The sequence below is a fragment of the Schistocerca cancellata genome, unplaced genomic scaffold (assembly GCF_023864275.1).
Source record: "Schistocerca cancellata isolate TAMUIC-IGC-003103 unplaced genomic scaffold, iqSchCanc2.1 HiC_scaffold_629, whole genome shotgun sequence".
Classification (NCBI taxonomy): Eukaryota; Metazoa; Arthropoda; class Insecta; order Orthoptera; family Acrididae; genus Schistocerca; species Schistocerca cancellata.
Genome location: NW_026046640.1, coordinates 63057 through 85409, shown reverse-complemented (window position 1 = coordinate 85409; position 22353 = coordinate 63057). Strand labels below are relative to the sequence as shown.

The 22353-nt window shown below is 43.5% G+C and overlaps 58 non-coding genes across 58 annotated transcripts; 29 read left to right on the top strand and 29 right to left on the bottom strand.

Moving 5' to 3' along the window:
- Nucleotides 1–206: 206 nt before the first annotated feature.
- On the bottom strand, nucleotides 207–278 carry Trnaq-cug (transfer RNA glutamine (anticodon CUG)). Its single transcript has one exon. It is a non-coding gene; the product is annotated as a tRNA-Gln (tRNA).
- A 247-nt stretch (nucleotides 279–525) lies between these two features.
- Nucleotides 526–614, top strand: Trnay-gua (transfer RNA tyrosine (anticodon GUA)). Its single transcript is given in 2 exon segments — nucleotides 526–562; nucleotides 579–614. It is a non-coding gene; the product is annotated as a tRNA-Tyr (tRNA).
- Nucleotides 615–972: 358 nt separating this feature from the next.
- Nucleotides 973–1044, bottom strand: Trnaq-cug (transfer RNA glutamine (anticodon CUG)). Its single transcript has one exon. It is a non-coding gene; the product is annotated as a tRNA-Gln (tRNA).
- Nucleotides 1045–1291: 247 nt separating this feature from the next.
- On the top strand, nucleotides 1292–1380 carry Trnay-gua (transfer RNA tyrosine (anticodon GUA)). Its single transcript is given in 2 exon segments — nucleotides 1292–1328; nucleotides 1345–1380. It is a non-coding gene; the product is annotated as a tRNA-Tyr (tRNA).
- Nucleotides 1381–1738: 358 nt separating this feature from the next.
- Trnaq-cug (transfer RNA glutamine (anticodon CUG)) lies at nucleotides 1739–1810 on the bottom strand. Its single transcript has one exon. It is a non-coding gene; the product is annotated as a tRNA-Gln (tRNA).
- Nucleotides 1811–2057: 247 nt separating this feature from the next.
- On the top strand, nucleotides 2058–2146 carry Trnay-gua (transfer RNA tyrosine (anticodon GUA)). Its single transcript is given in 2 exon segments — nucleotides 2058–2094; nucleotides 2111–2146. It is a non-coding gene; the product is annotated as a tRNA-Tyr (tRNA).
- A 358-nt stretch (nucleotides 2147–2504) lies between these two features.
- On the bottom strand, nucleotides 2505–2576 carry Trnaq-cug (transfer RNA glutamine (anticodon CUG)). The gene has a single exon. It is a non-coding gene; the product is annotated as a tRNA-Gln (tRNA).
- A 247-nt stretch (nucleotides 2577–2823) lies between these two features.
- On the top strand, nucleotides 2824–2912 carry Trnay-gua (transfer RNA tyrosine (anticodon GUA)). The gene is given in 2 exon segments: nucleotides 2824–2860; nucleotides 2877–2912. It is a non-coding gene; the product is annotated as a tRNA-Tyr (tRNA).
- A 358-nt stretch (nucleotides 2913–3270) lies between these two features.
- On the bottom strand, nucleotides 3271–3342 carry Trnaq-cug (transfer RNA glutamine (anticodon CUG)). The gene has a single exon. It is a non-coding gene; the product is annotated as a tRNA-Gln (tRNA).
- Nucleotides 3343–3589: 247 nt separating this feature from the next.
- Nucleotides 3590–3678, top strand: Trnay-gua (transfer RNA tyrosine (anticodon GUA)). Its single transcript is given in 2 exon segments — nucleotides 3590–3626; nucleotides 3643–3678. It is a non-coding gene; the product is annotated as a tRNA-Tyr (tRNA).
- A 358-nt stretch (nucleotides 3679–4036) lies between these two features.
- On the bottom strand, nucleotides 4037–4108 carry Trnaq-cug (transfer RNA glutamine (anticodon CUG)). The gene has a single exon. It is a non-coding gene; the product is annotated as a tRNA-Gln (tRNA).
- A 247-nt stretch (nucleotides 4109–4355) lies between these two features.
- Trnay-gua (transfer RNA tyrosine (anticodon GUA)) lies at nucleotides 4356–4444 on the top strand. The gene is given in 2 exon segments: nucleotides 4356–4392; nucleotides 4409–4444. It is a non-coding gene; the product is annotated as a tRNA-Tyr (tRNA).
- A 578-nt stretch (nucleotides 4445–5022) lies between these two features.
- On the bottom strand, nucleotides 5023–5094 carry Trnaq-cug (transfer RNA glutamine (anticodon CUG)). Its single transcript has one exon. It is a non-coding gene; the product is annotated as a tRNA-Gln (tRNA).
- Nucleotides 5095–5341: 247 nt separating this feature from the next.
- On the top strand, nucleotides 5342–5430 carry Trnay-gua (transfer RNA tyrosine (anticodon GUA)). Its single transcript is given in 2 exon segments — nucleotides 5342–5378; nucleotides 5395–5430. It is a non-coding gene; the product is annotated as a tRNA-Tyr (tRNA).
- Nucleotides 5431–5788: 358 nt separating this feature from the next.
- On the bottom strand, nucleotides 5789–5860 carry Trnaq-cug (transfer RNA glutamine (anticodon CUG)). Its single transcript has one exon. It is a non-coding gene; the product is annotated as a tRNA-Gln (tRNA).
- A 247-nt stretch (nucleotides 5861–6107) lies between these two features.
- On the top strand, nucleotides 6108–6196 carry Trnay-gua (transfer RNA tyrosine (anticodon GUA)). Its single transcript is given in 2 exon segments — nucleotides 6108–6144; nucleotides 6161–6196. It is a non-coding gene; the product is annotated as a tRNA-Tyr (tRNA).
- A 358-nt stretch (nucleotides 6197–6554) lies between these two features.
- Trnaq-cug (transfer RNA glutamine (anticodon CUG)) lies at nucleotides 6555–6626 on the bottom strand. Its single transcript has one exon. It is a non-coding gene; the product is annotated as a tRNA-Gln (tRNA).
- A 247-nt stretch (nucleotides 6627–6873) lies between these two features.
- On the top strand, nucleotides 6874–6962 carry Trnay-gua (transfer RNA tyrosine (anticodon GUA)). Its single transcript is given in 2 exon segments — nucleotides 6874–6910; nucleotides 6927–6962. It is a non-coding gene; the product is annotated as a tRNA-Tyr (tRNA).
- Nucleotides 6963–7320: 358 nt separating this feature from the next.
- Trnaq-cug (transfer RNA glutamine (anticodon CUG)) lies at nucleotides 7321–7392 on the bottom strand. Its single transcript has one exon. It is a non-coding gene; the product is annotated as a tRNA-Gln (tRNA).
- A 247-nt stretch (nucleotides 7393–7639) lies between these two features.
- On the top strand, nucleotides 7640–7728 carry Trnay-gua (transfer RNA tyrosine (anticodon GUA)). The gene is given in 2 exon segments: nucleotides 7640–7676; nucleotides 7693–7728. It is a non-coding gene; the product is annotated as a tRNA-Tyr (tRNA).
- A 358-nt stretch (nucleotides 7729–8086) lies between these two features.
- On the bottom strand, nucleotides 8087–8158 carry Trnaq-cug (transfer RNA glutamine (anticodon CUG)). The gene has a single exon. It is a non-coding gene; the product is annotated as a tRNA-Gln (tRNA).
- A 247-nt stretch (nucleotides 8159–8405) lies between these two features.
- Trnay-gua (transfer RNA tyrosine (anticodon GUA)) lies at nucleotides 8406–8494 on the top strand. Its single transcript is given in 2 exon segments — nucleotides 8406–8442; nucleotides 8459–8494. It is a non-coding gene; the product is annotated as a tRNA-Tyr (tRNA).
- Nucleotides 8495–8852: 358 nt separating this feature from the next.
- Nucleotides 8853–8924, bottom strand: Trnaq-cug (transfer RNA glutamine (anticodon CUG)). The gene has a single exon. It is a non-coding gene; the product is annotated as a tRNA-Gln (tRNA).
- Nucleotides 8925–9171: 247 nt separating this feature from the next.
- On the top strand, nucleotides 9172–9260 carry Trnay-gua (transfer RNA tyrosine (anticodon GUA)). The gene is given in 2 exon segments: nucleotides 9172–9208; nucleotides 9225–9260. It is a non-coding gene; the product is annotated as a tRNA-Tyr (tRNA).
- A 358-nt stretch (nucleotides 9261–9618) lies between these two features.
- Trnaq-cug (transfer RNA glutamine (anticodon CUG)) lies at nucleotides 9619–9690 on the bottom strand. Its single transcript has one exon. It is a non-coding gene; the product is annotated as a tRNA-Gln (tRNA).
- A 247-nt stretch (nucleotides 9691–9937) lies between these two features.
- On the top strand, nucleotides 9938–10026 carry Trnay-gua (transfer RNA tyrosine (anticodon GUA)). Its single transcript is given in 2 exon segments — nucleotides 9938–9974; nucleotides 9991–10026. It is a non-coding gene; the product is annotated as a tRNA-Tyr (tRNA).
- A 358-nt stretch (nucleotides 10027–10384) lies between these two features.
- On the bottom strand, nucleotides 10385–10456 carry Trnaq-cug (transfer RNA glutamine (anticodon CUG)). The gene has a single exon. It is a non-coding gene; the product is annotated as a tRNA-Gln (tRNA).
- A 247-nt stretch (nucleotides 10457–10703) lies between these two features.
- On the top strand, nucleotides 10704–10792 carry Trnay-gua (transfer RNA tyrosine (anticodon GUA)). The gene is given in 2 exon segments: nucleotides 10704–10740; nucleotides 10757–10792. It is a non-coding gene; the product is annotated as a tRNA-Tyr (tRNA).
- A 358-nt stretch (nucleotides 10793–11150) lies between these two features.
- On the bottom strand, nucleotides 11151–11222 carry Trnaq-cug (transfer RNA glutamine (anticodon CUG)). The gene has a single exon. It is a non-coding gene; the product is annotated as a tRNA-Gln (tRNA).
- Nucleotides 11223–11469: 247 nt separating this feature from the next.
- On the top strand, nucleotides 11470–11558 carry Trnay-gua (transfer RNA tyrosine (anticodon GUA)). The gene is given in 2 exon segments: nucleotides 11470–11506; nucleotides 11523–11558. It is a non-coding gene; the product is annotated as a tRNA-Tyr (tRNA).
- A 358-nt stretch (nucleotides 11559–11916) lies between these two features.
- Trnaq-cug (transfer RNA glutamine (anticodon CUG)) lies at nucleotides 11917–11988 on the bottom strand. Its single transcript has one exon. It is a non-coding gene; the product is annotated as a tRNA-Gln (tRNA).
- A 247-nt stretch (nucleotides 11989–12235) lies between these two features.
- On the top strand, nucleotides 12236–12324 carry Trnay-gua (transfer RNA tyrosine (anticodon GUA)). The gene is given in 2 exon segments: nucleotides 12236–12272; nucleotides 12289–12324. It is a non-coding gene; the product is annotated as a tRNA-Tyr (tRNA).
- Nucleotides 12325–12682: 358 nt separating this feature from the next.
- Trnaq-cug (transfer RNA glutamine (anticodon CUG)) lies at nucleotides 12683–12754 on the bottom strand. The gene has a single exon. It is a non-coding gene; the product is annotated as a tRNA-Gln (tRNA).
- Nucleotides 12755–13001: 247 nt separating this feature from the next.
- Trnay-gua (transfer RNA tyrosine (anticodon GUA)) lies at nucleotides 13002–13090 on the top strand. Its single transcript is given in 2 exon segments — nucleotides 13002–13038; nucleotides 13055–13090. It is a non-coding gene; the product is annotated as a tRNA-Tyr (tRNA).
- Nucleotides 13091–13448: 358 nt separating this feature from the next.
- Trnaq-cug (transfer RNA glutamine (anticodon CUG)) lies at nucleotides 13449–13520 on the bottom strand. The gene has a single exon. It is a non-coding gene; the product is annotated as a tRNA-Gln (tRNA).
- Nucleotides 13521–13767: 247 nt separating this feature from the next.
- Trnay-gua (transfer RNA tyrosine (anticodon GUA)) lies at nucleotides 13768–13856 on the top strand. Its single transcript is given in 2 exon segments — nucleotides 13768–13804; nucleotides 13821–13856. It is a non-coding gene; the product is annotated as a tRNA-Tyr (tRNA).
- A 358-nt stretch (nucleotides 13857–14214) lies between these two features.
- On the bottom strand, nucleotides 14215–14286 carry Trnaq-cug (transfer RNA glutamine (anticodon CUG)). Its single transcript has one exon. It is a non-coding gene; the product is annotated as a tRNA-Gln (tRNA).
- Nucleotides 14287–14533: 247 nt separating this feature from the next.
- Nucleotides 14534–14622, top strand: Trnay-gua (transfer RNA tyrosine (anticodon GUA)). The gene is given in 2 exon segments: nucleotides 14534–14570; nucleotides 14587–14622. It is a non-coding gene; the product is annotated as a tRNA-Tyr (tRNA).
- A 358-nt stretch (nucleotides 14623–14980) lies between these two features.
- On the bottom strand, nucleotides 14981–15052 carry Trnaq-cug (transfer RNA glutamine (anticodon CUG)). The gene has a single exon. It is a non-coding gene; the product is annotated as a tRNA-Gln (tRNA).
- A 247-nt stretch (nucleotides 15053–15299) lies between these two features.
- Trnay-gua (transfer RNA tyrosine (anticodon GUA)) lies at nucleotides 15300–15388 on the top strand. Its single transcript is given in 2 exon segments — nucleotides 15300–15336; nucleotides 15353–15388. It is a non-coding gene; the product is annotated as a tRNA-Tyr (tRNA).
- Nucleotides 15389–15746: 358 nt separating this feature from the next.
- Trnaq-cug (transfer RNA glutamine (anticodon CUG)) lies at nucleotides 15747–15818 on the bottom strand. The gene has a single exon. It is a non-coding gene; the product is annotated as a tRNA-Gln (tRNA).
- Nucleotides 15819–16065: 247 nt separating this feature from the next.
- Trnay-gua (transfer RNA tyrosine (anticodon GUA)) lies at nucleotides 16066–16154 on the top strand. Its single transcript is given in 2 exon segments — nucleotides 16066–16102; nucleotides 16119–16154. It is a non-coding gene; the product is annotated as a tRNA-Tyr (tRNA).
- Nucleotides 16155–16512: 358 nt separating this feature from the next.
- On the bottom strand, nucleotides 16513–16584 carry Trnaq-cug (transfer RNA glutamine (anticodon CUG)). The gene has a single exon. It is a non-coding gene; the product is annotated as a tRNA-Gln (tRNA).
- A 247-nt stretch (nucleotides 16585–16831) lies between these two features.
- On the top strand, nucleotides 16832–16920 carry Trnay-gua (transfer RNA tyrosine (anticodon GUA)). Its single transcript is given in 2 exon segments — nucleotides 16832–16868; nucleotides 16885–16920. It is a non-coding gene; the product is annotated as a tRNA-Tyr (tRNA).
- A 358-nt stretch (nucleotides 16921–17278) lies between these two features.
- Trnaq-cug (transfer RNA glutamine (anticodon CUG)) lies at nucleotides 17279–17350 on the bottom strand. Its single transcript has one exon. It is a non-coding gene; the product is annotated as a tRNA-Gln (tRNA).
- A 247-nt stretch (nucleotides 17351–17597) lies between these two features.
- Nucleotides 17598–17686, top strand: Trnay-gua (transfer RNA tyrosine (anticodon GUA)). Its single transcript is given in 2 exon segments — nucleotides 17598–17634; nucleotides 17651–17686. It is a non-coding gene; the product is annotated as a tRNA-Tyr (tRNA).
- A 358-nt stretch (nucleotides 17687–18044) lies between these two features.
- On the bottom strand, nucleotides 18045–18116 carry Trnaq-cug (transfer RNA glutamine (anticodon CUG)). The gene has a single exon. It is a non-coding gene; the product is annotated as a tRNA-Gln (tRNA).
- A 247-nt stretch (nucleotides 18117–18363) lies between these two features.
- Nucleotides 18364–18452, top strand: Trnay-gua (transfer RNA tyrosine (anticodon GUA)). The gene is given in 2 exon segments: nucleotides 18364–18400; nucleotides 18417–18452. It is a non-coding gene; the product is annotated as a tRNA-Tyr (tRNA).
- Nucleotides 18453–18810: 358 nt separating this feature from the next.
- On the bottom strand, nucleotides 18811–18882 carry Trnaq-cug (transfer RNA glutamine (anticodon CUG)). Its single transcript has one exon. It is a non-coding gene; the product is annotated as a tRNA-Gln (tRNA).
- A 247-nt stretch (nucleotides 18883–19129) lies between these two features.
- On the top strand, nucleotides 19130–19218 carry Trnay-gua (transfer RNA tyrosine (anticodon GUA)). The gene is given in 2 exon segments: nucleotides 19130–19166; nucleotides 19183–19218. It is a non-coding gene; the product is annotated as a tRNA-Tyr (tRNA).
- A 358-nt stretch (nucleotides 19219–19576) lies between these two features.
- On the bottom strand, nucleotides 19577–19648 carry Trnaq-cug (transfer RNA glutamine (anticodon CUG)). Its single transcript has one exon. It is a non-coding gene; the product is annotated as a tRNA-Gln (tRNA).
- Nucleotides 19649–19895: 247 nt separating this feature from the next.
- Nucleotides 19896–19984, top strand: Trnay-gua (transfer RNA tyrosine (anticodon GUA)). Its single transcript is given in 2 exon segments — nucleotides 19896–19932; nucleotides 19949–19984. It is a non-coding gene; the product is annotated as a tRNA-Tyr (tRNA).
- A 358-nt stretch (nucleotides 19985–20342) lies between these two features.
- Trnaq-cug (transfer RNA glutamine (anticodon CUG)) lies at nucleotides 20343–20414 on the bottom strand. The gene has a single exon. It is a non-coding gene; the product is annotated as a tRNA-Gln (tRNA).
- Nucleotides 20415–20661: 247 nt separating this feature from the next.
- Trnay-gua (transfer RNA tyrosine (anticodon GUA)) lies at nucleotides 20662–20750 on the top strand. Its single transcript is given in 2 exon segments — nucleotides 20662–20698; nucleotides 20715–20750. It is a non-coding gene; the product is annotated as a tRNA-Tyr (tRNA).
- Nucleotides 20751–21108: 358 nt separating this feature from the next.
- On the bottom strand, nucleotides 21109–21180 carry Trnaq-cug (transfer RNA glutamine (anticodon CUG)). The gene has a single exon. It is a non-coding gene; the product is annotated as a tRNA-Gln (tRNA).
- A 247-nt stretch (nucleotides 21181–21427) lies between these two features.
- On the top strand, nucleotides 21428–21516 carry Trnay-gua (transfer RNA tyrosine (anticodon GUA)). Its single transcript is given in 2 exon segments — nucleotides 21428–21464; nucleotides 21481–21516. It is a non-coding gene; the product is annotated as a tRNA-Tyr (tRNA).
- A 358-nt stretch (nucleotides 21517–21874) lies between these two features.
- On the bottom strand, nucleotides 21875–21946 carry Trnaq-cug (transfer RNA glutamine (anticodon CUG)). Its single transcript has one exon. It is a non-coding gene; the product is annotated as a tRNA-Gln (tRNA).
- Nucleotides 21947–22193: 247 nt separating this feature from the next.
- Trnay-gua (transfer RNA tyrosine (anticodon GUA)) lies at nucleotides 22194–22282 on the top strand. The gene is given in 2 exon segments: nucleotides 22194–22230; nucleotides 22247–22282. It is a non-coding gene; the product is annotated as a tRNA-Tyr (tRNA).
- The last annotated feature ends 71 nt before the right edge of the window (nucleotides 22283–22353 follow it).

Genomic DNA, 22353 nt, shown 5'->3' with positions numbered 1-22353 from the left:
TGATAAATCTTCGAATTATCTTAAAATTGCTTGCTCTTACAGGCATTACTCGTTTAATGTGCTATATAGGTCACATAGTCGCACCAATATTCAGCCGTTTCATAGACGTCTCGTTATTTACACAAACGTAGGAACTAAATCCCTGAGCCTATCACTGCTACTTCCTCGGCGAGAAACGCTTATTACAGAAAATTTAGACTAAACGAAGGTTCCACCGAGATTCGAACTCGGATCGCTGGATTCAGAGTCCAGAGTGCTAACCGTTACACCATGGAACCAGACAGGAGCATGGGACTCGTAAATACACTTAGCAGTACTCTGACATAATTCAGACACTTCCTACTTGCATTTTTTAACCTAATTGATACGATCGAGCATTATAAAACTTAATCTGGGCAATGTTTGCAGTTGCAGCCGATGGCTGCATTTCTGTGCGTCTATATGGCCGCGCTGAGTAGCTGTGTGTGGAAACGAAAGACAGGGACGGAGCTAAAGCAATCAGTACGAATAACAAAGTAAGCAGAGCCTCTGGTAGCTCAGTTGGTAGAGCGGTGGACTGTAGTGGAGGATTCACAGTTATCCATAGGTCGCTGGTTCAAATCCGGCCCAGAGGACTGTTTTTCTAATCTCACGAGCAAAGAGGCTCCAGAGCATGCCCACTCGGTCAGAACCTCCCTATGTTTTAAACCTATTTTAAAGGAAATTCATTTGCTCAGCTTGTAATAGCTAGTTGATAATCATGGGATTCTTAGCCTCCGTAGGTTAATGATAAATCTTCGAATTATCTTAAAATTGCTTGCTCTTACAGGCATTACTCGTTTAATGTGCTATATAGGTCACATAGTCGCACCAATATTCAGCCGTTTCATAGACGTCTCGTTATTTACACAAACGTAGGAACTAAATCCCTGAGCCTATCACTGCTACTTCCTCGGCGAGAAACGCTTATTACAGAAAATTTAGACTAAACGAAGGTTCCACCGAGATTCGAACTCGGATCGCTGGATTCAGAGTCCAGAGTGCTAACCGTTACACCATGGAACCAGACAGGAGCATGGGACTCGTAAATACACTTAGCAGTACTCTGACATAATTCAGACACTTCCTACTTGCATTTTTTAACCTAATTGATACGATCGAGCATTATAAAACTTAATCTGGGCAATGTTTGCAGTTGCAGCCGATGGCTGCATTTCTGTGCGTCTATATGGCCGCGCTGAGTAGCTGTGTGTGGAAACGAAAGACAGGGACGGAGCTAAAGCAATCAGTACGAATAACAAAGTAAGCAGAGCCTCTGGTAGCTCAGTTGGTAGAGCGGTGGACTGTAGTGGAGGATTCACAGTTATCCATAGGTCGCTGGTTCAAATCCGGCCCAGAGGACTGTTTTTCTAATCTCACGAGCAAAGAGGCTCCAGAGCATGCCCACTCGGTCAGAACCTCCCTATGTTTTAAACCTATTTTAAAGGAAATTCATTTGCTCAGCTTGTAATAGCTAGTTGATAATCATGGGATTCTTAGCCTCCGTAGGTTAATGATAAATCTTCGAATTATCTTAAAATTGCTTGCTCTTACAGGCATTACTCGTTTAATGTGCTATATAGGTCACATAGTCGCACCAATATTCAGCCGTTTCATAGACGTCTCGTTATTTACACAAACGTAGGAACTAAATCCCTGAGCCTATCACTGCTACTTCCTCGGCGAGAAACGCTTATTACAGAAAATTTAGACTAAACGAAGGTTCCACCGAGATTCGAACTCGGATCGCTGGATTCAGAGTCCAGAGTGCTAACCGTTACACCATGGAACCAGACAGGAGCATGGGACTCGTAAATACACTTAGCAGTACTCTGACATAATTCAGACACTTCCTACTTGCATTTTTTAACCTAATTGATACGATCGAGCATTATAAAACTTAATCTGGGCAATGTTTGCAGTTGCAGCCGATGGCTGCATTTCTGTGCGTCTATATGGCCGCGCTGAGTAGCTGTGTGTGGAAACGAAAGACAGGGACGGAGCTAAAGCAATCAGTACGAATAACAAAGTAAGCAGAGCCTCTGGTAGCTCAGTTGGTAGAGCGGTGGACTGTAGTGGAGGATTCACAGTTATCCATAGGTCGCTGGTTCAAATCCGGCCCAGAGGACTGTTTTTCTAATCTCACGAGCAAAGAGGCTCCAGAGCATGCCCACTCGGTCAGAACCTCCCTATGTTTTAAACCTATTTTAAAGGAAATTCATTTGCTCAGCTTGTAATAGCTAGTTGATAATCATGGGATTCTTAGCCTCCGTAGGTTAATGATAAATCTTCGAATTATCTTAAAATTGCTTGCTCTTACAGGCATTACTCGTTTAATGTGCTATATAGGTCACATAGTCGCACCAATATTCAGCCGTTTCATAGACGTCTCGTTATTTACACAAACGTAGGAACTAAATCCCTGAGCCTATCACTGCTACTTCCTCGGCGAGAAACGCTTATTACAGAAAATTTAGACTAAACGAAGGTTCCACCGAGATTCGAACTCGGATCGCTGGATTCAGAGTCCAGAGTGCTAACCGTTACACCATGGAACCAGACAGGAGCATGGGACTCGTAAATACACTTAGCAGTACTCTGACATAATTCAGACACTTCCTACTTGCATTTTTTAACCTAATTGATACGATCGAGCATTATAAAACTTAATCTGGGCAATGTTTGCAGTTGCAGCCGATGGCTGCATTTCTGTGCGTCTATATGGCCGCGCTGAGTAGCTGTGTGTGGAAACGAAAGACAGGGACGGAGCTAAAGCAATCAGTACGAATAACAAAGTAAGCAGAGCCTCTGGTAGCTCAGTTGGTAGAGCGGTGGACTGTAGTGGAGGATTCACAGTTATCCATAGGTCGCTGGTTCAAATCCGGCCCAGAGGACTGTTTTTCTAATCTCACGAGCAAAGAGGCTCCAGAGCATGCCCACTCGGTCAGAACCTCCCTATGTTTTAAACCTATTTTAAAGGAAATTCATTTGCTCAGCTTGTAATAGCTAGTTGATAATCATGGGATTCTTAGCCTCCGTAGGTTAATGATAAATCTTCGAATTATCTTAAAATTGCTTGCTCTTACAGGCATTACTCGTTTAATGTGCTATATAGGTCACATAGTCGCACCAATATTCAGCCGTTTCATAGACGTCTCGTTATTTACACAAACGTAGGAACTAAATCCCTGAGCCTATCACTGCTACTTCCTCGGCGAGAAACGCTTATTACAGAAAATTTAGACTAAACGAAGGTTCCACCGAGATTCGAACTCGGATCGCTGGATTCAGAGTCCAGAGTGCTAACCGTTACACCATGGAACCAGACAGGAGCATGGGACTCGTAAATACACTTAGCAGTACTCTGACATAATTCAGACACTTCCTACTTGCATTTTTTAACCTAATTGATACGATCGAGCATTATAAAACTTAATCTGGGCAATGTTTGCAGTTGCAGCCGATGGCTGCATTTCTGTGCGTCTATATGGCCGCGCTGAGTAGCTGTGTGTGGAAACGAAAGACAGGGACGGAGCTAAAGCAATCAGTACGAATAACAAAGTAAGCAGAGCCTCTGGTAGCTCAGTTGGTAGAGCGGTGGACTGTAGTGGAGGATTCACAGTTATCCATAGGTCGCTGGTTCAAATCCGGCCCAGAGGACTGTTTTTCTAATCTCACGAGCAAAGAGGCTCCAGAGCATGCCCACTCGGTCAGAACCTCCCTATGTTTTAAACCTATTTTAAAGGAAATTCATTTGCTCAGCTTGTAATAGCTAGTTGATAATCATGGGATTCTTAGCCTCCGTAGGTTAATGATAAATCTTCGAATTATCTTAAAATTGCTTGCTCTTACAGGCATTACTCGTTTAATGTGCTATATAGGTCACATAGTCGCACCAATATTCAGCCGTTTCATAGACGTCTCGTTATTTACACAAACGTAGGAACTAAATCCCTGAGCCTATCACTGCTACTTCCTCGGCGAGAAACGCTTATTACAGAAAATTTAGACTAAACGAAGGTTCCACCGAGATTCGAACTCGGATCGCTGGATTCAGAGTCCAGAGTGCTAACCGTTACACCATGGAACCAGACAGGAGCATGGGACTCGTAAATACACTTAGCAGTACTCTGACATAATTCAGACACTTCCTACTTGCATTTTTTAACCTAATTGATACGATCGAGCATTATAAAACTTAATCTGGGCAATGTTTGCAGTTGCAGCCGATGGCTGCATTTCTGTGCGTCTATATGGCCGCGCTGAGTAGCTGTGTGTGGAAACGAAAGACAGGGACGGAGCTAAAGCAATCAGTACGAATAACAAAGTAAGCAGAGCCTCTGGTAGCTCAGTTGGTAGAGCGGTGGACTGTAGTGGAGGATTCACAGTTATCCATAGGTCGCTGGTTCAAATCCGGCCCAGAGGACTGTTTTTCTAATCTCACGAGCAAAGAGGCTCCAGAGCATGCCCACTCGGTCAGAACCTCCCTATGTTTTAAACCTATTTTAAAGGAAATTCATTTGCTCAGCTTGTAATAGCTAGTTGATAATCATGGGATTCTTAGCCTCCGTAGGTTAATGATAAATCTTCGAATTATCTTAAAATTGCTTGCTCTTACAGGCATTACTCGTTTAATGTGCTATATAGGTCACATAGTCGCACCAATATTCAGAGGCAATAAATTCTGCCTGACTCATGTAGTACTATCACCGTCAGAGGGTGGTACGGGACCACGAGTCCCACCGCCACACCTCCAAAGTGAATTGCAGTGACGCAGTCACTGCACAGTGGAAATCTACTGGCTCACCAACACAGTTAGACCGCAATAGACCGGTGATGCTGTATTGTAACCTATCACCCCGGACTACAAGTCCAAAAAAACCAATATTCAGCCGTTTCATAGACGTCTCGTTATTTACACAAACGTAGGAACTAAATCCCTGAGCCTATCACTGCTACTTCCTCGGCGAGAAACGCTTATTACAGAAAATTTAGACTAAACGAAGGTTCCACCGAGATTCGAACTCGGATCGCTGGATTCAGAGTCCAGAGTGCTAACCGTTACACCATGGAACCAGACAGGAGCATGGGACTCGTAAATACACTTAGCAGTACTCTGACATAATTCAGACACTTCCTACTTGCATTTTTTAACCTAATTGATACGATCGAGCATTATAAAACTTAATCTGGGCAATGTTTGCAGTTGCAGCCGATGGCTGCATTTCTGTGCGTCTATATGGCCGCGCTGAGTAGCTGTGTGTGGAAACGAAAGACAGGGACGGAGCTAAAGCAATCAGTACGAATAACAAAGTAAGCAGAGCCTCTGGTAGCTCAGTTGGTAGAGCGGTGGACTGTAGTGGAGGATTCACAGTTATCCATAGGTCGCTGGTTCAAATCCGGCCCAGAGGACTGTTTTTCTAATCTCACGAGCAAAGAGGCTCCAGAGCATGCCCACTCGGTCAGAACCTCCCTATGTTTTAAACCTATTTTAAAGGAAATTCATTTGCTCAGCTTGTAATAGCTAGTTGATAATCATGGGATTCTTAGCCTCCGTAGGTTAATGATAAATCTTCGAATTATCTTAAAATTGCTTGCTCTTACAGGCATTACTCGTTTAATGTGCTATATAGGTCACATAGTCGCACCAATATTCAGCCGTTTCATAGACGTCTCGTTATTTACACAAACGTAGGAACTAAATCCCTGAGCCTATCACTGCTACTTCCTCGGCGAGAAACGCTTATTACAGAAAATTTAGACTAAACGAAGGTTCCACCGAGATTCGAACTCGGATCGCTGGATTCAGAGTCCAGAGTGCTAACCGTTACACCATGGAACCAGACAGGAGCATGGGACTCGTAAATACACTTAGCAGTACTCTGACATAATTCAGACACTTCCTACTTGCATTTTTTAACCTAATTGATACGATCGAGCATTATAAAACTTAATCTGGGCAATGTTTGCAGTTGCAGCCGATGGCTGCATTTCTGTGCGTCTATATGGCCGCGCTGAGTAGCTGTGTGTGGAAACGAAAGACAGGGACGGAGCTAAAGCAATCAGTACGAATAACAAAGTAAGCAGAGCCTCTGGTAGCTCAGTTGGTAGAGCGGTGGACTGTAGTGGAGGATTCACAGTTATCCATAGGTCGCTGGTTCAAATCCGGCCCAGAGGACTGTTTTTCTAATCTCACGAGCAAAGAGGCTCCAGAGCATGCCCACTCGGTCAGAACCTCCCTATGTTTTAAACCTATTTTAAAGGAAATTCATTTGCTCAGCTTGTAATAGCTAGTTGATAATCATGGGATTCTTAGCCTCCGTAGGTTAATGATAAATCTTCGAATTATCTTAAAATTGCTTGCTCTTACAGGCATTACTCGTTTAATGTGCTATATAGGTCACATAGTCGCACCAATATTCAGCCGTTTCATAGACGTCTCGTTATTTACACAAACGTAGGAACTAAATCCCTGAGCCTATCACTGCTACTTCCTCGGCGAGAAACGCTTATTACAGAAAATTTAGACTAAACGAAGGTTCCACCGAGATTCGAACTCGGATCGCTGGATTCAGAGTCCAGAGTGCTAACCGTTACACCATGGAACCAGACAGGAGCATGGGACTCGTAAATACACTTAGCAGTACTCTGACATAATTCAGACACTTCCTACTTGCATTTTTTAACCTAATTGATACGATCGAGCATTATAAAACTTAATCTGGGCAATGTTTGCAGTTGCAGCCGATGGCTGCATTTCTGTGCGTCTATATGGCCGCGCTGAGTAGCTGTGTGTGGAAACGAAAGACAGGGACGGAGCTAAAGCAATCAGTACGAATAACAAAGTAAGCAGAGCCTCTGGTAGCTCAGTTGGTAGAGCGGTGGACTGTAGTGGAGGATTCACAGTTATCCATAGGTCGCTGGTTCAAATCCGGCCCAGAGGACTGTTTTTCTAATCTCACGAGCAAAGAGGCTCCAGAGCATGCCCACTCGGTCAGAACCTCCCTATGTTTTAAACCTATTTTAAAGGAAATTCATTTGCTCAGCTTGTAATAGCTAGTTGATAATCATGGGATTCTTAGCCTCCGTAGGTTAATGATAAATCTTCGAATTATCTTAAAATTGCTTGCTCTTACAGGCATTACTCGTTTAATGTGCTATATAGGTCACATAGTCGCACCAATATTCAGCCGTTTCATAGACGTCTCGTTATTTACACAAACGTAGGAACTAAATCCCTGAGCCTATCACTGCTACTTCCTCGGCGAGAAACGCTTATTACAGAAAATTTAGACTAAACGAAGGTTCCACCGAGATTCGAACTCGGATCGCTGGATTCAGAGTCCAGAGTGCTAACCGTTACACCATGGAACCAGACAGGAGCATGGGACTCGTAAATACACTTAGCAGTACTCTGACATAATTCAGACACTTCCTACTTGCATTTTTTAACCTAATTGATACGATCGAGCATTATAAAACTTAATCTGGGCAATGTTTGCAGTTGCAGCCGATGGCTGCATTTCTGTGCGTCTATATGGCCGCGCTGAGTAGCTGTGTGTGGAAACGAAAGACAGGGACGGAGCTAAAGCAATCAGTACGAATAACAAAGTAAGCAGAGCCTCTGGTAGCTCAGTTGGTAGAGCGGTGGACTGTAGTGGAGGATTCACAGTTATCCATAGGTCGCTGGTTCAAATCCGGCCCAGAGGACTGTTTTTCTAATCTCACGAGCAAAGAGGCTCCAGAGCATGCCCACTCGGTCAGAACCTCCCTATGTTTTAAACCTATTTTAAAGGAAATTCATTTGCTCAGCTTGTAATAGCTAGTTGATAATCATGGGATTCTTAGCCTCCGTAGGTTAATGATAAATCTTCGAATTATCTTAAAATTGCTTGCTCTTACAGGCATTACTCGTTTAATGTGCTATATAGGTCACATAGTCGCACCAATATTCAGCCGTTTCATAGACGTCTCGTTATTTACACAAACGTAGGAACTAAATCCCTGAGCCTATCACTGCTACTTCCTCGGCGAGAAACGCTTATTACAGAAAATTTAGACTAAACGAAGGTTCCACCGAGATTCGAACTCGGATCGCTGGATTCAGAGTCCAGAGTGCTAACCGTTACACCATGGAACCAGACAGGAGCATGGGACTCGTAAATACACTTAGCAGTACTCTGACATAATTCAGACACTTCCTACTTGCATTTTTTAACCTAATTGATACGATCGAGCATTATAAAACTTAATCTGGGCAATGTTTGCAGTTGCAGCCGATGGCTGCATTTCTGTGCGTCTATATGGCCGCGCTGAGTAGCTGTGTGTGGAAACGAAAGACAGGGACGGAGCTAAAGCAATCAGTACGAATAACAAAGTAAGCAGAGCCTCTGGTAGCTCAGTTGGTAGAGCGGTGGACTGTAGTGGAGGATTCACAGTTATCCATAGGTCGCTGGTTCAAATCCGGCCCAGAGGACTGTTTTTCTAATCTCACGAGCAAAGAGGCTCCAGAGCATGCCCACTCGGTCAGAACCTCCCTATGTTTTAAACCTATTTTAAAGGAAATTCATTTGCTCAGCTTGTAATAGCTAGTTGATAATCATGGGATTCTTAGCCTCCGTAGGTTAATGATAAATCTTCGAATTATCTTAAAATTGCTTGCTCTTACAGGCATTACTCGTTTAATGTGCTATATAGGTCACATAGTCGCACCAATATTCAGCCGTTTCATAGACGTCTCGTTATTTACACAAACGTAGGAACTAAATCCCTGAGCCTATCACTGCTACTTCCTCGGCGAGAAACGCTTATTACAGAAAATTTAGACTAAACGAAGGTTCCACCGAGATTCGAACTCGGATCGCTGGATTCAGAGTCCAGAGTGCTAACCGTTACATCATGGAACCAGACAGGAGCATGGGACTCGTAAATACACTTAGCAGTACTCTGACATAATTCAGACACTTCCTACTTGCATTTTTTAACCTAATTGATACGATCGAGCATTATAAAACTTAATCTGGGCAATGTTTGCAGTTGCAGCCGATGGCTGCATTTCTGTGCGTCTATATGGCCGCGCTGAGTAGCTGTGTGTGGAAACGAAAGACAGGGACGGAGCTAAAGCAATCAGTACGAATAACAAAGTAAGCAGAGCCTCTGGTAGCTCAGTTGGTAGAGCGGTGGACTGTAGTGGAGGATTCACAGTTATCCATAGGTCGCTGGTTCAAATCCGGCCCAGAGGACTGTTTTTCTAATCTCACGAGCAAAGAGGCTCCAGAGCATGCCCACTCGGTCAGAACCTCCCTATGTTTTAAACCTATTTTAAAGGAAATTCATTTGCTCAGCTTGTAATAGCTAGTTGATAATCATGGGATTCTTAGCCTCCGTAGGTTAATGATAAATCTTCGAATTATCTTAAAATTGCTTGCTCTTACAGGCATTACTCGTTTAATGTGCTATATAGGTCACATAGTCGCACCAATATTCAGCCGTTTCATAGACGTCTCGTTATTTACACAAACGTAGGAACTAAATCCCTGAGCCTATCACTGCTACTTCCTCGGCGAGAAACGCTTATTACAGAAAATTTAGACTAAACGAAGGTTCCACCGAGATTCGAACTCGGATCGCTGGATTCAGAGTCCAGAGTGCTAACCGTTACACCATGGAACCAGACAGGAGCATGGGACTCGTAAATACACTTAGCAGTACTCTGACATAATTCAGACACTTCCTACTTGCATTTTTTAACCTAATTGATACGATCGAGCATTATAAAACTTAATCTGGGCAATGTTTGCAGTTGCAGCCGATGGCTGCATTTCTGTGCGTCTATATGGCCGCGCTGAGTAGCTGTGTGTGGAAACGAAAGACAGGGACGGAGCTAAAGCAATCAGTACGAATAACAAAGTAAGCAGAGCCTCTGGTAGCTCAGTTGGTAGAGCGGTGGACTGTAGTGGAGGATTCACAGTTATACATAGGTCGCTGGTTCAAATCCGGCCCAGAGGACTGTTTTTCTAATCTCACGAGCAAAGAGGCTCCAGAGCATGCCCACTCGGTCAGAACCTCCCTATGTTTTAAACCTATTTTAAAGGAAATTCATTTGCTCAGCTTGTAATAGCTAGTTGATAATCATGGGATTCTTAGCCTCCGTAGGTTAATGATAAATCTTCGAATTATCTTAAAATTGCTTGCTCTTACAGGCATTACTCGTTTAATGTGCTATATAGGTCACATAGTCGCACCAATATTCAGCCGTTTCATAGACGTCTCGTTATTTACACAAACGTAGGAACTAAATCCCTGAGCCTATCACTGCTACTTCCTCGGCGAGAAACGCTTATTACAGAAAATTTAGACTAAACGAAGGTTCCACCGAGATTCGAACTCGGATCGCTGGATTCAGAGTCCAGAGTGCTAACCGTTACACCATGGAACCAGACAGGAGCATGGGACTCGTAAATACACTTAGCAGTACTCTGACATAATTCAGACACTTCCTACTTGCATTTTTTAACCTAATTGATACGATCGAGCATTATAAAACTTAATCTGGGCAATGTTTGCAGTTGCAGCCGATGGCTGCATTTCTGTGCGTCTATATGGCCGCGCTGAGTAGCTGTGTGTGGAAACGAAAGACAGGGACGGAGCTAAAGCAATCAGTACGAATAACAAAGTAAGCAGAGCCTCTGGTAGCTCAGTTGGTAGAGCGGTGGACTGTAGTGGAGGATTCACAGTTATCCATAGGTCGCTGGTTCAAATCCGGCCCAGAGGACTGTTTTTCTAATCTCACGAGCAAAGAGGCTCCAGAGCATGCCCACTCGGTCAGAACCTCCCTATGTTTTAAACCTATTTTAAAGGAAATTCATTTGCTCAGCTTGTAATAGCTAGTTGATAATCATGGGATTCTTAGCCTCCGTAGGTTAATGATAAATCTTCGAATTATCTTAAAATTGCTTGCTCTTACAGGCATTACTCGTTTAATGTGCTATATAGGTCACATAGTCGCACCAATATTCAGCCGTTTCATAGACGTCTCGTTATTTACACAAACGTAGGAACTAAATCCCTGAGCCTATCACTGCTACTTCCTCGGCGAGAAACGCTTATTACAGAAAATTTAGACTAAACGAAGGTTCCACCGAGATTCGAACTCGGATCGCTGGATTCAGAGTCCAGAGTGCTAACCGTTACACCATGGAACCAGACAGGAGCATGGGACTCGTAAATACACTTAGCAGTACTCTGACATAATTCAGACACTTCCTACTTGCATTTTTTAACCTAATTGATACGATCGAGCATTATAAAACTTAATCTGGGCAATGTTTGCAGTTGCAGCCGATGGCTGCATTTCTGTGCGTCTATATGGCCGCGCTGAGTAGCTGTGTGTGGAAACGAAAGACAGGGACGGAGCTAAAGCAATCAGTACGAATAACAAAGTAAGCAGAGCCTCTGGTAGCTCAGTTGGTAGAGCGGTGGACTGTAGTGGAGGATTCACAGTTATCCATAGGTCGCTGGTTCAAATCCGGCCCAGAGGACTGTTTTTCTAATCTCACGAGCAAAGAGGCTCCAGAGCATGCCCACTCGGTCAGAACCTCCCTATGTTTTAAACCTATTTTAAAGGAAATTCATTTGCTCAGCTTGTAATAGCTAGTTGATAATCATGGGATTCTTAGCCTCCGTAGGTTAATGATAAATCTTCGAATTATCTTAAAATTGCTTGCTCTTACAGGCATTACTCGTTTAATGTGCTATATAGGTCACATAGTCGCACCAATATTCAGCCGTTTCATAGACGTCTCGTTATTTACACAAACGTAGGAACTAAATCCCTGAGCCTATCACTGCTACTTCCTCGGCGAGAAACGCTTATTACAGAAAATTTAGACTAAACGAAGGTTCCACCGAGATTCGAACTCGGATCGCTGGATTCAGAGTCCAGAGTGCTAACCGTTACACCATGGAACCAGACAGGAGCATGGGACTCGTAAATACACTTAGCAGTACTCTGACATAATTCAGACACTTCCTACTTGCATTTTTTAACCTAATTGATACGATCGAGCATTATAAAACTTAATCTGGGCAATGTTTGCAGTTGCAGCCGATGGCTGCATTTCTGTGCGTCTATATGGCCGCGCTGAGTAGCTGTGTGTGGAAACGAAAGACAGGGACGGAGCTAAAGCAATCAGTACGAATAACAAAGTAAGCAGAGCCTCTGGTAGCTCAGTTGGTAGAGCGGTGGACTGTAGTGGAGGATTCACAGTTATCCATAGGTCGCTGGTTCAAATCCGGCCCAGAGGACTGTTTTTCTAATCTCACGAGCAAAGAGGCTCCAGAGCATGCCCACTCGGTCAGAACCTCCCTATGTTTTAAACCTATTTTAAAGGAAATTCATTTGCTCAGCTTGTAATAGCTAGTTGATAATCATGGGATTCTTAGCCTCCGTAGGTTAATGATAAATCTTCGAATTATCTTAAAATTGCTTGCTCTTACAGGCATTACTCGTTTAATGTGCTATATAGGTCACATAGTCGCACCAATATTCAGCCGTTTCATAGACGTCTCGTTATTTACACAAACGTAGGAACTAAATCCCTGAGCCTATCACTGCTACTTCCTCGGCGAGAAACGCTTATTACAGAAAATTTAGACTAAACGAAGGTTCCACCGAGATTCGAACTCGGATCGCTGGATTCAGAGTCCAGAGTGCTAACCGTTACATCATGGAACCAGACAGGAGCATGGGACTCGTAAATACACTTAGCAGTACTCTGACATAATTCAGACACTTCCTACTTGCATTTTTTAACCTAATTGATACGATCGAGCATTATAAAACTTAATCTGGGCAATGTTTGCAGTTGCAGCCGATGGCTGCATTTCTGTGCGTCTATATGGCCGCGCTGAGTAGCTGTGTGTGGAAACGAAAGACAGGGACGGAGCTAAAGCAATCAGTACGAATAACAAAGTAAGCAGAGCCTCTGGTAGCTCAGTTGGTAGAGCGGTGGACTGTAGTGGAGGATTCACAGTTATCCATAGGTCGCTGGTTCAAATCCGGCCCAGAGGACTGTTTTTCTAATCTCACGAGCAAAGAGGCTCCAGAGCATGCCCACTCGGTCAGAACCTCCCTATGTTTTAAACCTATTTTAAAGGAAATTCATTTGCTCAGCTTGTAATAGCTAGTTGATAATCATGGGATTCTTAGCCTCCGTAGGTTAATGATAAATCTTCGAATTATCTTAAAATTGCTTGCTCTTACAGGCATTACTCGTTTAATGTGCTATATAGGTCACATAGTCGCACCAATATTCAGCCGTTTCATAGACGTCTCGTTATTTACACAAACGTAGGAACTAAATCCCTGAGCCTATCACTGCTACTTCCTCGGCGAGAAACGCTTATTACAGAAAATTTAGACTAAACGAAGGTTCCACCGAGATTCGAACTCGGATCGCTGGATTCAGAGTCCAGAGTGCTAACCGTTACACCATGGAACCAGACAGGAGCATGGGACTCGTAAATACACTTAGCAGTACTCTGACATAATTCAGACACTTCCTACTTGCATTTTTTAACCTAATTGATACGATCGAGCATTATAAAACTTAATCTGGGCAATGTTTGCAGTTGCAGCCGATGGCTGCATTTCTGTGCGTCTATATGGCCGCGCTGAGTAGCTGTGTGTGGAAACGAAAGACAGGGACGGAGCTAAAGCAATCAGTACGAATAACAAAGTAAGCAGAGCCTCTGGTAGCTCAGTTGGTAGAGCGGTGGACTGTAGTGGAGGATTCACAGTTATACATAGGTCGCTGGTTCAAATCCGGCCCAGAGGACTGTTTTTCTAATCTCACGAGCAAAGAGGCTCCAGAGCATGCCCACTCGGTCAGAACCTCCCTATGTTTTAAACCTATTTTAAAGGAAATTCATTTGCTCAGCTTGTAATAGCTAGTTGATAATCATGGGATTCTTAGCCTCCGTAGGTTAATGATAAATCTTCGAATTATCTTAAAATTGCTTGCTCTTACAGGCATTACTCGTTTAATGTGCTATATAGGTCACATAGTCGCACCAATATTCAGCCGTTTCATAGACGTCTCGTTATTTACACAAACGTAGGAACTAAATCCCTGAGCCTATCACTGCTACTTCCTCGGCGAGAAACGCTTATTACAGAAAATTTAGACTAAACGAAGGTTCCACCGAGATTCGAACTCGGATCGCTGGATTCAGAGTCCAGAGTGCTAACCGTTACACCATGGAACCAGACAGGAGCATGGGACTCGTAAATACACTTAGCAGTACTCTGACATAATTCAGACACTTCCTACTTGCATTTTTTAACCTAATTGATACGATCGAGCATTATAAAACTTAATCTGGGCAATGTTTGCAGTTGCAGCCGATGGCTGCATTTCTGTGCGTCTATATGGCCGCGCTGAGTAGCTGTGTGTGGAAACGAAAGACAGGGACGGAGCTAAAGCAATCAGTACGAATAACAAAGTAAGCAGAGCCTCTGGTAGCTCAGTTGGTAGAGCGGTGGACTGTAGTGGAGGATTCACAGTTATCCATAGGTCGCTGGTTCAAATCCGGCCCAGAGGACTGTTTTTCTAATCTCACGAGCAAAGAGGCTCCAGAGCATGCCCACTCGGTCAGAACCTCCCTATGTTTTAAACCTATTTTAAAGGAAATTCATTTGCTCAGCTTGTAATAGCTAGTTGATAATCATGGGATTCTTAGCCTCCGTAGGTTAATGATAAATCTTCGAATTATCTTAAAATTGCTTGCTCTTACAGGCATTACTCGTTTAATGTGCTATATAGGTCACATAGTCGCACCAATATTCAGCCGTTTCATAGACGTCTCGTTATTTACACAAACGTAGGAACTAAATCCCTGAGCCTATCACTGCTACTTCCTCGGCGAGAAACGCTTATTACAGAAAATTTAGACTAAACGAAGGTTCCACCGAGATTCGAACTCGGATCGCTGGATTCAGAGTCCAGAGTGCTAACCGTTACACCATGGAACCAGACAGGAGCATGGGACTCGTAAATACACTTAGCAGTACTCTGACATAATTCAGACACTTCCTACTTGCATTTTTTAACCTAATTGATACGATCGAGCATTATAAAACTTAATCTGGGCAATGTTTGCAGTTGCAGCCGATGGCTGCATTTCTGTGCGTCTATATGGCCGCGCTGAGTAGCTGTGTGTGGAAACGAAAGACAGGGACGGAGCTAAAGCAATCAGTACGAATAACAAAGTAAGCAGAGCCTCTGGTAGCTCAGTTGGTAGAGCGGTGGACTGTAGTGGAGGATTCACAGTTATCCATAGGTCGCTGGTTCAAATCCGGCCCAGAGGACTGTTTTTCTAATCTCACGAGCAAAGAGGCTCCAGAGCATGCCCACTCGGTCAGAACCTCCCTATGTTTTAAACCTATTTTAAAGGAAATTCATTTGCTCAGCTTGTAATAGCTAGTTGATAATCATGGGATTCTTAGCCTCCGTAGGTTAATGATAAATCTTCGAATTATCTTAAAATTGCTTGCTCTTACAGGCATTACTCGTTTAATGTGCTATATAGGTCACATAGTCGCACCAATATTCAGCCGTTTCATAGACGTCTCGTTATTTACACAAACGTAGGAACTAAATCCCTGAGCCTATCACTGCTACTTCCTCGGCGAGAAACGCTTATTACAGAAAATTTAGACTAAACGAAGGTTCCACCGAGATTCGAACTCGGATCGCTGGATTCAGAGTCCAGAGTGCTAACCGTTACACCATGGAACCAGACAGGAGCATGGGACTCGTAAATACACTTAGCAGTACTCTGACATAATTCAGACACTTCCTACTTGCATTTTTTAACCTAATTGATACGATCGAGCATTATAAAACTTAATCTGGGCAATGTTTGCAGTTGCAGCCGATGGCTGCATTTCTGTGCGTCTATATGGCCGCGCTGAGTAGCTGTGTGTGGAAACGAAAGACAGGGACGGAGCTAAAGCAATCAGTACGAATAACAAAGTAAGCAGAGCCTCTGGTAGCTCAGTTGGTAGAGCGGTGGACTGTAGTGGAGGATTCACAGTTATCCATAGGTCGCTGGTTCAAATTCGGCCCAGAGGACTGTTTTTCTAATCTCACGAGCAAAGAGGCTCCAGAGCATGCCCACTCGGTCAGAACCTCCCTATGTTTTAAACCTATTTTAAAGGAAATTCATTTGCTCAGCTTGTAATAGCTAGTTGATAATCATGGGATTCTTAGCCTCCGTAGGTTAATGATAAATCTTCGAATTATCTTAAAATTGCTTGCTCTTACAGGCATTACTCGTTTAATGTGCTATATAGGTCACATAGTCGCACCAATATTCAGCCGTTTCATAGACGTCTCGTTATTTACACAAACGTAGGAACTAAATCCCTGAGCCTATCACTGCTACTTCCTCGGCGAGAAACGCTTATTACAGAAAATTTAGACTAAACGAAGGTTCCACCGAGATTCGAACTCGGATCGCTGGATTCAGAGTCCAGAGTGCTAACCGTTACACCATGGAACCAGACAGGAGCATGGGACTCGTAAATACACTTAGCAGTACTCTGACATAATTCAGACACTTCCTACTTGCATTTTTTAACCTAATTGATACGATCGAGCATTATAAAACTTAATCTGGGCAATGTTTGCAGTTGCAGCCGATGGCTGCATTTCTGTGCGTCTATATGGCCGCGCTGAGTAGCTGTGTGTGGAAACGAAAGACAGGGACGGAGCTAAAGCAATCAGTACGAATAACAAAGTAAGCAGAGCCTCTGGTAGCTCAGTTGGTAGAGCGGTGGACTGTAGTGGAGGATTCACAGTTATCCATAGGTCGCTGGTTCAAATCCGGCCCAGAGGACTGTTTTTCTAATCTCACGAGCAAAGAGGCTCCAGAGCATGCCCACTCGGTCAGAACCTCCCTATGTTTTAAACCTATTTTAAAGGAAATTCATTTGCTCAGCTTGTAATAGCTAGTTGATAATCATGGGATTCTTAGCCTCCGTAGGTTAATGATAAATCTTCGAATTATCTTAAAATTGCTTGCTCTTACAGGCATTACTCGTTTAATGTGCTATATAGGTCACATAGTCGCACCAATATTCAGCCGTTTCATAGACGTCTCGTTATTTACACAAACGTAGGAACTAAATCCCTGAGCCTATCACTGCTACTTCCTCGGCGAGAAACGCTTATTACAGAAAATTTAGACTAAACGAAGGTTCCACCGAGATTCGAACTCGGATCGCTGGATTCAGAGTCCAGAGTGCTAACCGTTACACCATGGAACCAGACAGGAGCATGGGACTCGTAAATACACTTAGCAGTACTCTGACATAATTCAGACACTTCCTACTTGCATTTTTTAACCTAATTGATACGATCGAGCATTATAAAACTTAATCTGGGCAATGTTTGCAGTTGCAGCCGATGGCTGCATTTCTGTGCGTCTATATGGCCGCGCTGAGTAGCTGTGTGTGGAAACGAAAGACAGGGACGGAGCTAAAGCAATCAGTACGAATAACAAAGTAAGCAGAGCCTCTGGTAGCTCAGTTGGTAGAGCGGTGGACTGTAGTGGAGGATTCACAGTTATCCATAGGTCGCTGGTTCAAATCCGGCCCAGAGGACTGTTTTTCTAATCTCACGAGCAAAGAGGCTCCAGAGCATGCCCACTCGGTCAGAACCTCCCTATGTTTTAAACCTATTTTAAAGGAAATTCATTTGCTCAGCTTGTAATAGCTAGTTGATAATCATGGGATTCTTAGCCTCCGTAGGTTAATGATAAATCTTCGAATTATCTTAAAATTGCTTGCTCTTACAGGCATTACTCGTTTAATGTGCTATATAGGTCACATAGTCGCACCAATATTCAGCCGTTTCATAGACGTCTCGTTATTTACACAAACGTAGGAACTAAATCCCTGAGCCTATCACTGCTACTTCCTCGGCGAGAAACGCTTATTACAGAAAATTTAGACTAAACGAAGGTTCCACCGAGATTCGAACTCGGATCGCTGGATTCAGAGTCCAGAGTGCTAACCGTTACACCATGGAACCAGACAGGAGCATGGGACTCGTAAATACACTTAGCAGTACTCTGACATAATTCAGACACTTCCTACTTGCATTTTTTAACCTAATTGATACGATCGAGCATTATAAAACTTAATCTGGGCAATGTTTGCAGTTGCAGCCGATGGCTGCATTTCTGTGCGTCTATATGGCCGCGCTGAGTAGCTGTGTGTGGAAACGAAAGACAGGGACGGAGCTAAAGCAATCAGTACGAATAACAAAGTAAGCAGAGCCTCTGGTAGCTCAGTTGGTAGAGCGGTGGACTGTAGTGGAGGATTCACAGTTATCCATAGGTCGCTGGTTCAAATCCGGCCCAGAGGACTGTTTTTCTAATCTCACGAGCAAAGAGGCTCCAGAGCATGCCCACTCGGTCAGAACCTCCCTATGTTTTAAACCTATTTTAAAGGAAATTCATTTGCTCAGCTTGTAATAGCTAGTTGATAATCATGGGATTCTTAGCCTCCGTAGGTTAATGATAAATCTTCGAATTATCTTAAAATTGCTTGCTCTTACAGGCATTACTCGTTTAATGTGCTATATAGGTCACATAGTCGCACCAATATTCAGCCGTTTCATAGACGTCTCGTTATTTACACAAACGTAGGAACTAAATCCCTGAGCCTATCACTGCTACTTCCTCGGCGAGAAACGCTTATTACAGAAAATTTAGACTAAACGAAGGTTCCACCGAGATTCGAACTCGGATCGCTGGATTCAGAGTCCAGAGTGCTAACCGTTACACCATGGAACCAGACAGGAGCATGGGACTCGTAAATACACTTAGCAGTACTCTGACATAATTCAGACACTTCCTACTTGCATTTTTTAACCTAATTGATACGATCGAGCATTATAAAACTTAATCTGGGCAATGTTTGCAGTTGCAGCCGATGGCTGCATTTCTGTGCGTCTATATGGCCGCGCTGAGTAGCTGTGTGTGGAAACGAAAGACAGGGACGGAGCTAAAGCAATCAGTACGAATAACAAAGTAAGCAGAGCCTCTGGTAGCTCAGTTGGTAGAGCGGTGGACTGTAGTGGAGGATTCACAGTTATCCATAGGTCGCTGGTTCAAATCCGGCCCAGAGGACTGTTTTTCTAATCTCACGAGCAAAGAGGCTCCAGAGCATGCCCACTCGGTCAGAACCTCCCTATGTTTTAAACCTATTTTAAAGGAAATTCATTTGCTCAGCTTGTAATAGCTAGTTGATAATCATGGGATTCTTAGCCTCCGTAGGTTAATGATAAATCTTCGAATTATCTTAAAATTGCTTGCTCTTACAGGCATTACTCGTTTAATGTGCTATATAGGTCACATAGTCGCACCAATATTCAGCCGTTTCATAGACGTCTCGTTATTTACACAAACGTAGGAACTAAATCCCTGAGCCTATCACTGCTACTTCCTCGGCGAGAAACGCTTATTACAGAAAATTTAGACTAAACGAAGGTTCCACCGAGATTCGAACTCGGATCGCTGGATTCAGAGTCCAGAGTGCTAACCGTTACACCATGGAACCAGACAGGAGCATGGGACTCGTAAATACACTTAGCAGTACTCTGACATAATTCAGACACTTCCTACTTGCATTTTTTAACCTAATTGATACGATCGAGCATTATAAAACTTAATCTGGGCAATGTTTGCAGTTGCAGCCGATGGCTGCATTTCTGTGCGTCTATATGGCCGCGCTGAGTAGCTGTGTGTGGAAACGAAAGACAGGGACGGAGCTAAAGCAATCAGTACGAATAACAAAGTAAGCAGAGCCTCTGGTAGCTCAGTTGGTAGAGCGGTGGACTGTAGTGGAGGATTCACAGTTATCCATAGGTCGCTGGTTCAAATCCGGCCCAGAGGACTGTTTTTCTAATCTCACGAGCAAAGAGGCTCCAGAGCATGCCCACTCGGTCAGAACCTCCCTATGTTTTAAACCTATTTTAAAGGAAATTCATTTGCTCAGCTTGTAATAGCTAGTTGATAATCATGGGATTCTTAGCCTCCGTAGGTTAATGATAAATCTTCGAATTATCTTAAAATTGCTTGCTCTTACAGGCATTACTCGTTTAATGTGCTATATAGGTCACATAGTCGCACCAATATTCAGCCGTTTCATAGACGTCTCGTTATTTACACAAACGTAGGAACTAAATCCCTGAGCCTATCACTGCTACTTCCTCGGCGAGAAACGCTTATTACAGAAAATTTAGACTAAACGAAGGTTCCACCGAGATTCGAACTCGGATCGCTGGATTCAGAGTCCAGAGTGCTAACCGTTACACCATGGAACCAGACAGGAGCATGGGACTCGTAAATACACTTAGCTGTACTCTGACATAATTCAGACACTTCCTACTTGCATTTTTTAACCTAATTGATACGATCGAGCATTATAAAACTTAATCTGGGCAATGTTTGCAGTTGCAGCCGATGGCTGCATTTCTGTGCGTCTATATGGCCGCGCTGAGTAGCTGTGTGTGGAAACGAAAGACAGGGACGGAGCTAAAGCAATCAGTACGAATAACAAAGTAAGCAGAGCCTCTGGTAGCTCAGTTGGTAGAGCGGTGGACTGTAGTGGAGGATTCACAGTTATCCATAGGTCGCTGGTTCAAATCCGGCCCAGAGGACTGTTTTTCTAATCTCACGAGCAAAGAGGCTCCAGAGCATGCCCACTCGGTCAGAACCTCCCTATGTTTTAAACCTATTTTAAAGGAAATTCATTTGCTCAGCTTGTAATAGCTAGTTGATAATCATGGGATTCTTAGCCTCCGTAGGTTAATGATAAATCTTCGAATTATCTTAAAATTGCTTGCTCTTACAGGCATTACTCGTTTAATGTGCTATATAGGTCACATAGTCGCACCAATATTCAGCCGTTTCATAGACGTCTCGTTATTTACACAAACGTAGGAACTAAATCCCTGAGCCTATCACTGCTACTTCCTCGGCGAGAAACGCTTATTACAGAAAATTTAGACTAAACGAAGGTTCCACCGAGATTCGAACTCGGATCGCTGGATTCAGAGTCCAGAGTGCTAACCGTTACACCATGGAACCAGACAGGAGCATGGGACTCGTAAATACACTTAGCAGTACTCTGACATAATTCAGACACTTCCTACTTGCATTTTTTAACCTAATTGATACGATCGAGCATTATAAAACTTAATCTGGGCAATGTTTGCAGTTGCAGCCGATGGCTGCATTTCTGTGCGTCTATATGGCCGCGCTGAGTAGCTGTGTGTGGAAACGAAAGACAGGGACGGAGCTAAAGCAATCAGTACGAATAACAAAGTAAGCAGAGCCTCTGGTAGCTCAGTTGGTAGAGCGGTGGACTGTAGTGGAGGATTCACAGTTATCCATAGGTCGCTGGTTCAAATCCGGCCCAGAGGACTGTTTTTCTAATCTCACGAGCAAAGAGGCTCCAGAGCATGCCCACTCGGTCAGAACCTCCCTATGTTTTAAACCTATTTTAAAGGAAATTCATTTGCTCAGCTTGTAATAGCTAGTTGATAATCATGGGATTCTTAGCCTCCGTAGGTTAATGATAAATCTTCGAATTATCTTAAAATTGCTTGCTCTTACAGGCATTACTCGTTTAATGTGCTATATAGGTCACATAGTCGCACCAATATTCAGCCGTTTCATAGACGTCTCGTTATTTACACAAACGTAGGAACTAAATCCCTGAGCCTATCACTGCTACTTCCTCGGCGAGAAACGCTTATTACAGAAAATTTAGACTAAACGAAGGTTCCACCGAGATTCGAACTCGGATCGCTGGATTCAGAGTCCAGAGTGCTAACCGTTACACCATGGAACCAGACAGGAGCATGGGACTCGTAAATACACTTAGCAGTACTCTGACATAATTCAGACACTTCCTACTTGCATTTTTTAACCTAATTGATACGATCGAGCATTATAAAACTTAATCTGGGCAATGTTTGCAGTTGCAGCCGATGGCTGCATTTCTGTGCGTCTATATGGCCGCGCTGAGTAGCTGTGTGTGGAAACGAAAGACAGGGACGGAGCTAAAGCAATCAGTACGAATAACAAAGTAAGCAGAGCCTCTGGTAGCTCAGTTGGTAGAGCGGTGGACTGTAGTGGAGGATTCACAGTTATCCATAGGTCGCTGGTTCAAATCCGGCCCAGAGGACTGTTTTTCTAATCTCACGAGCAAAGAGGCTCCAGAGCATGCCCACTCGGTCAGAACCTCCCTATGTTTTA